The 9317-nt window shown below is 40.1% G+C and overlaps 1 protein-coding gene across 1 annotated transcript in view; it reads left to right on the top strand.

Moving 5' to 3' along the window:
• Window positions 1-9317, top strand: part of ANKRD28 (ankyrin repeat domain 28) — a 132129-nt gene that overhangs the window by 63374 nt on the left and 59438 nt on the right. The gene's annotated exons all lie outside the window — the stretch shown is intronic.

Here is a 9317-nt window from a genome sequence, read left to right as displayed (position 1 = left end):
TTGTTATGGGTCTATTCAGGGTTTCGACTTCTTCCTGGTTTAGGCTTGGGAGGAGGCAAGTGTCCAGGAATTTATCCATTTCTTCCAGGTTTACTAGTTTATGTGCATAGAGTTGTTTGTAATAATCTCTGATGATGGTTTGAATTTCTGTGGAATCTGTGGTGATATCCCCTTTATTGTTTTTTATTGCATCAATTTGGTTATCCTCTCTTTTCTTTTTATTAATCTGTCTAGTGGTCTATTTTGTTGATCGTTTCGAAAAACCACCTCCTCGATTTATTGATTTTTTTGAAGGGTTTTTTGTGTCTCTATCTCCTTCAGTTCTGCCCTGATCTTAGTTATTTCTTATCTTCTGCTAGGTTTTGAGTTTTTTTGATCTTGCTCCTCTAGCTCTTTCAATTTTGATTATAGGGTGTCAATTTTCGATCTCTCCTTCCTTCTCATATGGGCACTTACTGCTATATATTTTCCTCTAGAGACTGCTTTAAATGTGTCCCAGAGATTCTGGTATGTTGTGTCTTCGTTCTCATTGGTTTCGAAGAACATCTTTATTTTTGCCTTCATTTCATTGTTTATCCAGTCAACATTCAAGAGCCAGTTGTTCATTTTCCATGAAGCTGTGCGGTTCTGAGTTTGTTTCTGCATTGTGAATTCTAACTTGATTGCACTGTGGTCTGAGAGACTGTTTGTTATTATTTCCATTCTTTTGCATTTGCTGAGGAGTGATTTGCTTCCAATTATGTGGTCAATTTTAGAGTAGGTGTGAAGTGGTGCTGAGAAGAATGTATATTCTGTGGATTTGGGGTGGAGAGTTCTGTAAATGTCTATTAGGTTTGCTTGTTCTAGGTCTGAGTTCAAGTCCTGGATTATCCTTGTTAATTTTCTGTCTGGTCGATCTGTCTAATATTGACAATGGGGTGTTAAAGTCTCCCACTATTATTGTGTGGGAGTCTAAGTCTCTTTGTAAGTCATTAAGAACTTGCCTTATAAATCTCGGTGCTCCTGTATTGGGTGCGTATTTATTTAGGAGAGTTAGCTCTTCTTGTTGTATTGATCCTTTTACCATTATATAATATCCTTCTTTGTCTCTTTTGATCTTTGTTGCTTTAAAGTCTAATTTATCAGAGATGAGAATTGCAACTCCTGCTTTTTTTTTGCTCTCCATTTGCTTGGTAAATCTTCCTCCATCCCTTTATTTTGAGCCTTTGTGTATCCTTGCATGTGAGATGGGTTTCCTGGATACAGCACACCGATGGGTTTTGGCTTTTTATCCATTTTGCCAGTCTGTGTCTTTTGATTGGGGCATTTAGTCCATTTATATTTAGGGTTAATATTATTATGTATGAATTTGATCCTGCCATTTTGATGCTAGCTGGCTCTTTTGCCCGTTAGTTGATGCAGATTCTTGATTGTGTTGATGTCCTTTGCCATTTGGTATGTTTTTGGAGTGGCTGGCACTAGTTGTTCTTTTATATGTGTACTCTTTCAGGAGCTCTTGTAAAGCAGGTCTGGTGGTGATGAAGTCTCTGAGTACTTGCTTGTTTGCAAAGGATTTTATTTTTCCTTCACTTATGAAGCTTAGTTTGGCTGGATAAGTGATTCTGGGTTGAAAGTTCTTTTCTTTAAGGATGTTGAATATTGGCCCCCACTGTCTTCTGGCTTGTAGAGTTTCTGATGAGAGATCTGCTGTGAGTCTATTGGGCTTCCCTTTATGGGTAACCCGACCTTTCTCTCTGGCTGCCCTTAGCATTTTCTCCTTCATTTCAATCCTGGTGAATCTGACGATTATGTGCCTTGGGGTTGCTCTTCTTGAGGAATACCTTTGTGGTGTTCTCTGTATTTCCTGGACTTGAATATTGGCCTGCCTTGCTAGGTTGGGGAAGTTTTCCTGGATAATATCCTGAAGAGTATTTTCCAGCTTGGATTCATTCTCTTCATCACATTCAGGTACACCTATCAAATGTAGATTAGGTCTTTTCACATAGTCTCACATTTCTTGGAGACTTTGTTCATTCCTTTTTACCCTTTTTTCTCTATTCTTGCCTTCTCGTTTTATTTCATTGAGTTGATCTTTGATCTCTGATATCCTTTCTTCTGCCTGGTTAATTCAGCTGTTGAGACTTGTGCATGCTTTGCGAAGTTCTCGTTTTTTTTTTTTTCAGCTCCATCAATTCACTTATATTCCTCTCTATGTTGTCGATTCTTGTTAGCATTTCGTCAAATCTTTTTTCAAGGTTCTTAGTTTCTTTGCATTGGGTTAGAACATGTTCTTTTAGCTCACTGAAGTTTCTTATTACCCACCTTCTGAAGTCTGATTCTGTCATTTCATCACACTCATTCTCCATCCAGCCTTGTTCCCTTGCTGGTGAGGAGTTGTGATCCCTTGTGGGAGGAGAGGTGTTCTGGTTTCGGGTGTTTTCATCCTTTTTGCGCTGGTTTCTTCCTATCTTTGTGGATTTATCCACCTGTTGTCTTTGTAGTTGCTGACTTTCAGTTTGGGTCTCTGAGTGAACTTCCAGTTTGTGGATGCTGAAGTTACTTCTTTTTCTTAGCTTTCCTTCTAGCGGTCTGGCCCCTCTGCTGTAGGACTGCTGATGTCCACTCCAGGCCCTGTTTGCCTGGGGATCACCTGCAGCAGTTGCAGAACAGTAAGGGTTGCTACCAGTTTCTTCTTCTGCTATCTTTATCCCAGAAGGATACCCACCAAATGTCAGTGTGTTCTCTCCTTTATGAGGTGACTCTTTGGATATGCAGGGGTCAGGGAGCTGCTTGAGGAGACTGTCTGTCCTTTATTGGAGTTCAAGTGCTAAGCCGTGAGCTCCGTTGTTCATTCAGAGTTGGTGGGCAGGTACCTTTAGGTCTGCTGCAGCAGAACTCATAAACTCTTTTTTTTTTTCACCCAGGTGCTCTGTCCCAGGGATTTAGGGCTTTATTCATGAGTTTCCGTTGTGCTCCTGCTTTTTTTTTTTTTTTCTTCTTCCAGGGCTGCCCTGCCCAGCGAGCAGGCAGCCTAGTTACTGTCTGCCTGCAGAGGCTTTGCTGAGCTGCTGTGGGCTCCGCCCAGCTGCCATGTGATATTCTCTGTAGTCCTGTTTGTATGGGTGTAGTTAGAACTGCCTCAGCAATGGTGGCCCACCTCTGTAATGGTGAAGTCTCTCTGTAATGACAGGTTGCCTCGGAAACAGCGGGTTTCCTCCATAGTGGAGGAGTGTCTCGGTAATAGCGGACACCTCTCCCCCACAGAGCTGGACTGTCCCACGTTCAGCTGCACTCGCTCTGAAACTCTCAACCCAGAGCGTTTTCAATTGCTGTTTTTTTGTGTGTGGAGGTGGGTGCAGCTGAGCCTGGTCACCTGACTCCCTGACTCAGAGTCTGTTGTTTTTTTTTGTTTGTTTGTTTGTTTGTTTGTTTGTTTTTTAGTTGAACAGTCGAGGAGATCTGTGTGATTTCCCTTGCGGCAACTCACTGCGCTGGCTGAAACAGCTGCGCTGAGATTCGTGGAGATTTTTTGCTCAGGAATCTCCTGGCCTGGCTCCCTGTTTCAGTTCCTTTTTAAATCAGATGAATGGGCGATCTGCCTTCCCGGGTCTCCAATCGCCAGCTAAGAGGGCACCCGGACCAGTGTATTTTGTATGGAGACCCGCCGCGCCAGGGCGTCGGCAAAGTAGCCGCGCTGGCGACCCATGGGGCTCCTCCACCTGGGAATCTCCTGGTCTGTGGTCAGTAAAAATCCGTCTGGAAATGTGGCGTCCACTCACCCTCTGCACTTTCACTGGGAGCTGCAATCCTGAGCTCTTCCTAGTCGGCCATCTTGGGTCCTCCTCTTTTTTTTTTTTTTAAGAAAATACAAACCTGAAATACAGGCATTGTCACCTCTAGGTTATATTCAGAGAATTCATCGATATTAGTGTAGGAGACATTGGGGATTATATTTAGTCTTATAATTTATTTATCCCAGTTTTTCTTATTAGCCCTGACCTTCCATTCCCTGGTTGAGACTCCTTTAATTTCTTTTTAGGCTCTACCTCTTATACTTATGCTATTGAATTATTTGTCATTATTCACTAGCGTCGTACCTCATCTCCAAATGAATTGATCATTTTCTTCTTCCCACCTTGTGCTTGCTCCTGCCATCACCCTTTATCCAGGTCCCTTTACACATTGATCTTTCCTGTTGCCTTCAGTACTTTTAGCAATATTCAGCCAAGTTTAGCCTCCAGTTACCTTATTGTGATGACTCTGAATAAATGCTTTTTCCCTTGGGCTGGGCATGGTGATTCATGCCTGTAATCCCAACACTTTGGGGTGCCGAGATGGGAAGATCCTTGAGCCCAGGAGTTTGAGACCAGCCTGGGCAACATAGCAAGACCCTCTCTCTACAAAAAAAAAAAAATTTAAATATTAGCTGTGTGTGGGGTGGCACACACCTGTAGTCACAGCTCCTCAGGAGGCTGAAGTGTAGGATTGCTTGATCCCAGGAGGTTGAGGCTGCAGTGAGCTTGATTGCACCACTGTATTCTAGACAAGGTGGCAAAGCCTAAACCCTGTCTCAAAAAATTTTTTTAATAATTTTTAAAAATTACCTTAACTCATTATATTCTTTTTTCTTTCCTAGAAACATAATAGTAAATATTTCTTTTCCATATTAAAATGGGAGTAAAGAGGCTGAGAATATCTATTTTACTTGATAATTTATGTTTATAAACAACTGAATCTGACTGATTATGCATCTTGCAGTATCCTGGCTTAATTTTTTTGAAGGGGGGCCTCTGTTTGAAAACTTTATTGTATAATTTGCTAACTTTTTATAGACTCATTCTACATGAAGAGATTTTTTAAATGGCATCACAGGCAATTTCTTTAATGTAACAAAAATGTATTGGGTGCTTGTTTTGTATGCTGCTCTTGACTTTGTGGAACAGATCAAGAAGTAGAACAGTCTTGAAAGTATGTAATATATTCGGGGATTAATGCACAAAAAGTAATTTAAAAGTTAGTAATTAATGTTTCCATTGAAGAAACATCACAGGGCTAATAGGCCTAGGGAAGAGAGTTGATTGGCTTGGTCAGGAAAGGTAGACTCTGACATGGTTCTTCAAGGATTAGTATAATAGCAATGATTGGGAGGAGACATCCAAGCAGAATGATCCACATAAAGAAAGTGTTTCATGGGCAAAGACACAGAGGTGTAAAGGATTGTGGGAAGAAGAGAAAGCACTATATAATCTAATCTGGTAAAAAGTCACAAGTTAGAAAAGGAGAATAATGTTTCTCTCACCTTCCAGATACATGACCTCCTTCCTGACCTTTTTGTGTAGTTGCTTGGGGACTGAGACTAGTTCTGACTCATGAACGAAAGCAACATCAGTCTGGGCCAGAGCATTTAATTGATGGAAAACTCTGCAGTCTATTCCCCCTTCTGTTACAGTGACCAGCCACATTGAAGATGATGTCAGTTATGCGAGCCTGGTTCTTTGAGTAACTTAGAGAAGCCCCCTTGACAACCTGTTAGGGTTGAGAGAGAAATAAAAACATTAATTGTTTAAGACACTGAGATTTGGGAGTTGATTGTTAACCATCACATAGTATAACCAACCCTTTCCTGATGGTTACAAGGGTGAGTAGTAAACTAAGTTAGTTAAGGAGATCTGGCGGAAATGATAAGGAAAAAAAGGTTTTTGGCTGCATGTTCTAAAGACCTAACTTTCTGAAGAAACGTGCCCAAGAAACTCCCAGATTGAAACGATTCCAGTAAGGCAGAGATTAGAGAGATTGTAGGTTTGGTGCTAAACCATTACAGCAAAGTAAATATCACAGTAAAGCAAGTCATAAAAATTTTTTGGTTTCCTAGTGCGTATAAAAGATATGTTTAGTCTGGCTGTGGTGGCTCACACCTATAATTCCAACACCTTGGGAAGACAAGGTGGGAGGACTGCTTCAGGCCAGGAGTTCCAAACTAGCCTGAGCAACATAACAAGACCCTGTCTCTACAAAAAAAATTTAAAAATTAGCCCAGCAGGGTGGTGTGCATCTGTGGTCCTAGCTACTCAGAAGGCTGAGGTGGGAGGATCACTTGAATCCAGGAGTTTGAGGTTACAATGAGCTGTGATCATACCACTGCACTCCAGCTGGGATAACAGAGCAAGACTCTGTTTCTAAAAATAATTATTTATAAAATATGTTTATGCTATACTATAGTTTATTAAATGTGCAGCTAAAACAATGTACATGTCTTTGGTCTTTTTAATTTTCAGTGTTCTTGTCTTAAAAAATACCTTATTGCTAAAAAATGGTAACTGTCATATAAGCCTTTAGCAAGTCATAATCTCTGCTAATGGAGAGTTTTGTGTCAATGTGAATGGCTGCCGAAGGTTTGGATGGCTGTGGCAATTTTCTTAAAATGAGATAAAGATGTGCTGCATCAGTGGACTCTTAACTTTCACAAAAGATGGCTCTGTAGCATGTGAAGCTGTTTGATAGCATTTTACCCATAGAATTTCCTGCAAAATTATAGTCATTTCTTTAAAAGCCTTGTTGACATTTCAACAACATTCACAGCATCTTCGGGAGTAGATCCCATCTCACCAAACCACTGTCTTTACTCATCCATAAGAAGCAACTCCTCACCTGTTCACATTTTAGTGTGAGATTATAGCAATGCAGGCATATCTTCAGGCTCCACTTGTTATTCTAATTCTCTTGCTATTTCTGCCATGTCTGCAATTATTTCCTTCACTAAAGTCTTGAACCCCTCAAAGTCATCCTTGAGGGTTGGAATCAACTTCTTCCAAATTCCTGTTATGATTAATACTTTGACCTCCTCCCGTGAATCAGAAATTTTTGTTTGTTTGTTTTTGACAGAGTTTCACTCTGTTGCCCAGGCTGGCATGTAGTGGTGTGATCTCGACTCACTGCAGCCTCTGCCTCCTGTGTTCAAGTGATTCTCCTGCCCCAGCCCAGCCTCCCAAATGCTGGGATTACAGGCACCCTCCAGTATGCCTGGCTAATTTTTGTATTTTTAGTAGAGACGAGGTTTCACCAATTGGTCAGGCTGGTCTCAAATTCTTGGCCTCATCTGCCCACTTCAGCCTCCCAAAGTGCTGGGATTACAGGCGTGAGCCACCATGCCAGGCCAGGAATGTTTTTAATGGCATCTAGAATGGTGAATCCTTTCCAGAAGGTTTTCAGTGTACTTGCCTAGATCCATCAAAGGAATCACTAATTATGGCAGCTATATCTGTGTCCAGTGTTATTTCTTACATAATAAAGACTTTGAAAGTTGAAATTACTCTTGATTCAGGGACAACAGTGACTTGTGTTAACAGGCACAAAAACAACAGTAATCTCCTTGTCTGTAAGAGTTCTTGGGTGGCCAAGTGCATTGTGAATAAGCAGTACTACTTTGAAAGGAATCTTTTTTTTTTTTCTGAGCAGCATGTCTCAACAGTGGGCTTAAAATATTCAGCAAACCGTGTTATAATCAGATGTGTTGTCATCCAGGCTTTGTTGTTCCATTTTAGATCATCGGCAAAGTTGATTTGGCATAATTCACGCTGGCTGTAGGATTTTCAGAATGGTAAATCAGTGTTGGCTTAACTTAAAGTCACTAGCTGCATTAGCCTGTCAAGAGAGTCAGCCTGCCCTTTGAAATTTTGATGGCAGGCATAGACTTCTCTCTAGCTGTGAAAGTCCTCAGTGGCATCTTCCAATAGAAGCTTGTTTCATCTACATTGAAAATCTGTTGTTTAATGTAGCCGCCTTCATTAATAATCTTAGATCTTTTAGATAACTTGCTACAGTTTCTGTTAATGCATCAGCACTTGCTGTTCACATTGCACTTTACGGGGACAGCTTTTTTCATTAAACCTCATGAACCAATCTTTGCTAGATCAAACTTTTCCTCTATAGCTTCCTCACCTCTCAGCCTTCATGGAATTGCAAGTTAAGGCCTTGCTCTGGATTAGGCTTTGGCTTGAGTGAAATTTATAGCTGTTTTGGTCTTCTATCCAGACCACTAGTACTTACTGTATATCTTCAGTAAGGCTACTTAGTGATTAGTGTGTTCTACTTATCATTAGTGTGTTCACTGATAGCATGTTTAATTTTCTTCAAGAATTTTTCTTTTGCCTTCACAACTTGGTAGCTTTGTCATACGAGGCCTAGCTTTCAGCCTGTCTTACCTTTCAACATGTCTTTCTCAATAAGCTTAGTCATTTCTAGCTTTTGATTTATGAGAGATACGCAGCTGTCTTTCACTTGAACACTTAGGGGCTACTATAGGGCTATTATTATTTGGCCTAATTTCAGTACTGTTGTGTCTGAATGAAGAGGAAGGCCTGAAGAGGAGATAGATGGGAGAATATAGTAGTCAGAATACACAACATTTATTAAGTTCACTTTTTTTTTTTTTTTTTGAGACAGAGACTTACTGTTTCATCTAGGCTGGAGTGCAGTGATGTGATCTTGGTTTATAGCAAACTCCACCTCTGGGGTTCAAGCAGTTCTCGGACCTTAGCCTCCTAAGTAGCTAGAACTACAGGTGTGTGCCACCATGCCCAGTTAATTTTTGTATTTTTATATTTCTAGTAGAGACAAGGTTTTAGCATGTTGGCCAGGCTGATCTCAACTCCTGACGCCAGGTGATCTGCCTACCTAAGCCTCCCGAAGCGATGGGATTACAGCCATGAGCCACTGTGCCTGATTAGTTTACCATTTTATATAAATGCAGTTTGTGATGCCCCAAAACATTACAGAAGGAATGTCAAAGATCACTGATCACAGATCACCATAACAGATAAAATAATATTGATGAAAAAGTTTGAAATATTGTCAAGAATAACCAAAACATGACACAGACACCTGAAAGGAGCACATGATGATGGAAAAAATGATGGCAATAGACTTGCTTGACACAGGGTTGCCACAAGCTTTCAATTTTTAAGAAATAAGATGTAATATTTGCAAAGCACAATAACACAAACTACATAAAATTAGGAATGAAAAGTTAACTTTAGAATTTGTTAATGTATTAAAGTAACCTTAGACCAAAAACAAGATCTAGGTAAAAGGAAGATTATAGATTGCAGGGTTATTGCTGAATAAAATAATCAAAGTAATTATAGTTGTCCTTGGTATCCGTAGGGTATTAGTTCTAGGATTCCTTTGGATAGCAAAATCTGAAGATATTCAGCTTCCTTATATAAAATGCCATAGTATGTATGTATATAACCTGTGCTTTAATTCATCTCTAGATTACTTATAATATCTAATACAATGTAAATAGTTGTTGTACTGCTTTTTTTTTTTTTTTTTTTTTT

This window comes from Cebus imitator, unplaced genomic scaffold, assembly GCF_001604975.1.
Source record: "Cebus imitator isolate Cc_AM_T3 unplaced genomic scaffold, Cebus_imitator-1.0 Scaffold24, whole genome shotgun sequence".
Taxonomy (NCBI): domain Eukaryota; kingdom Metazoa; phylum Chordata; class Mammalia; order Primates; family Cebidae; genus Cebus; species Cebus imitator.
Note: the sequence above shows the minus strand (reverse complement) of the source record. Positions and strands in the feature narration are given on the sequence as shown.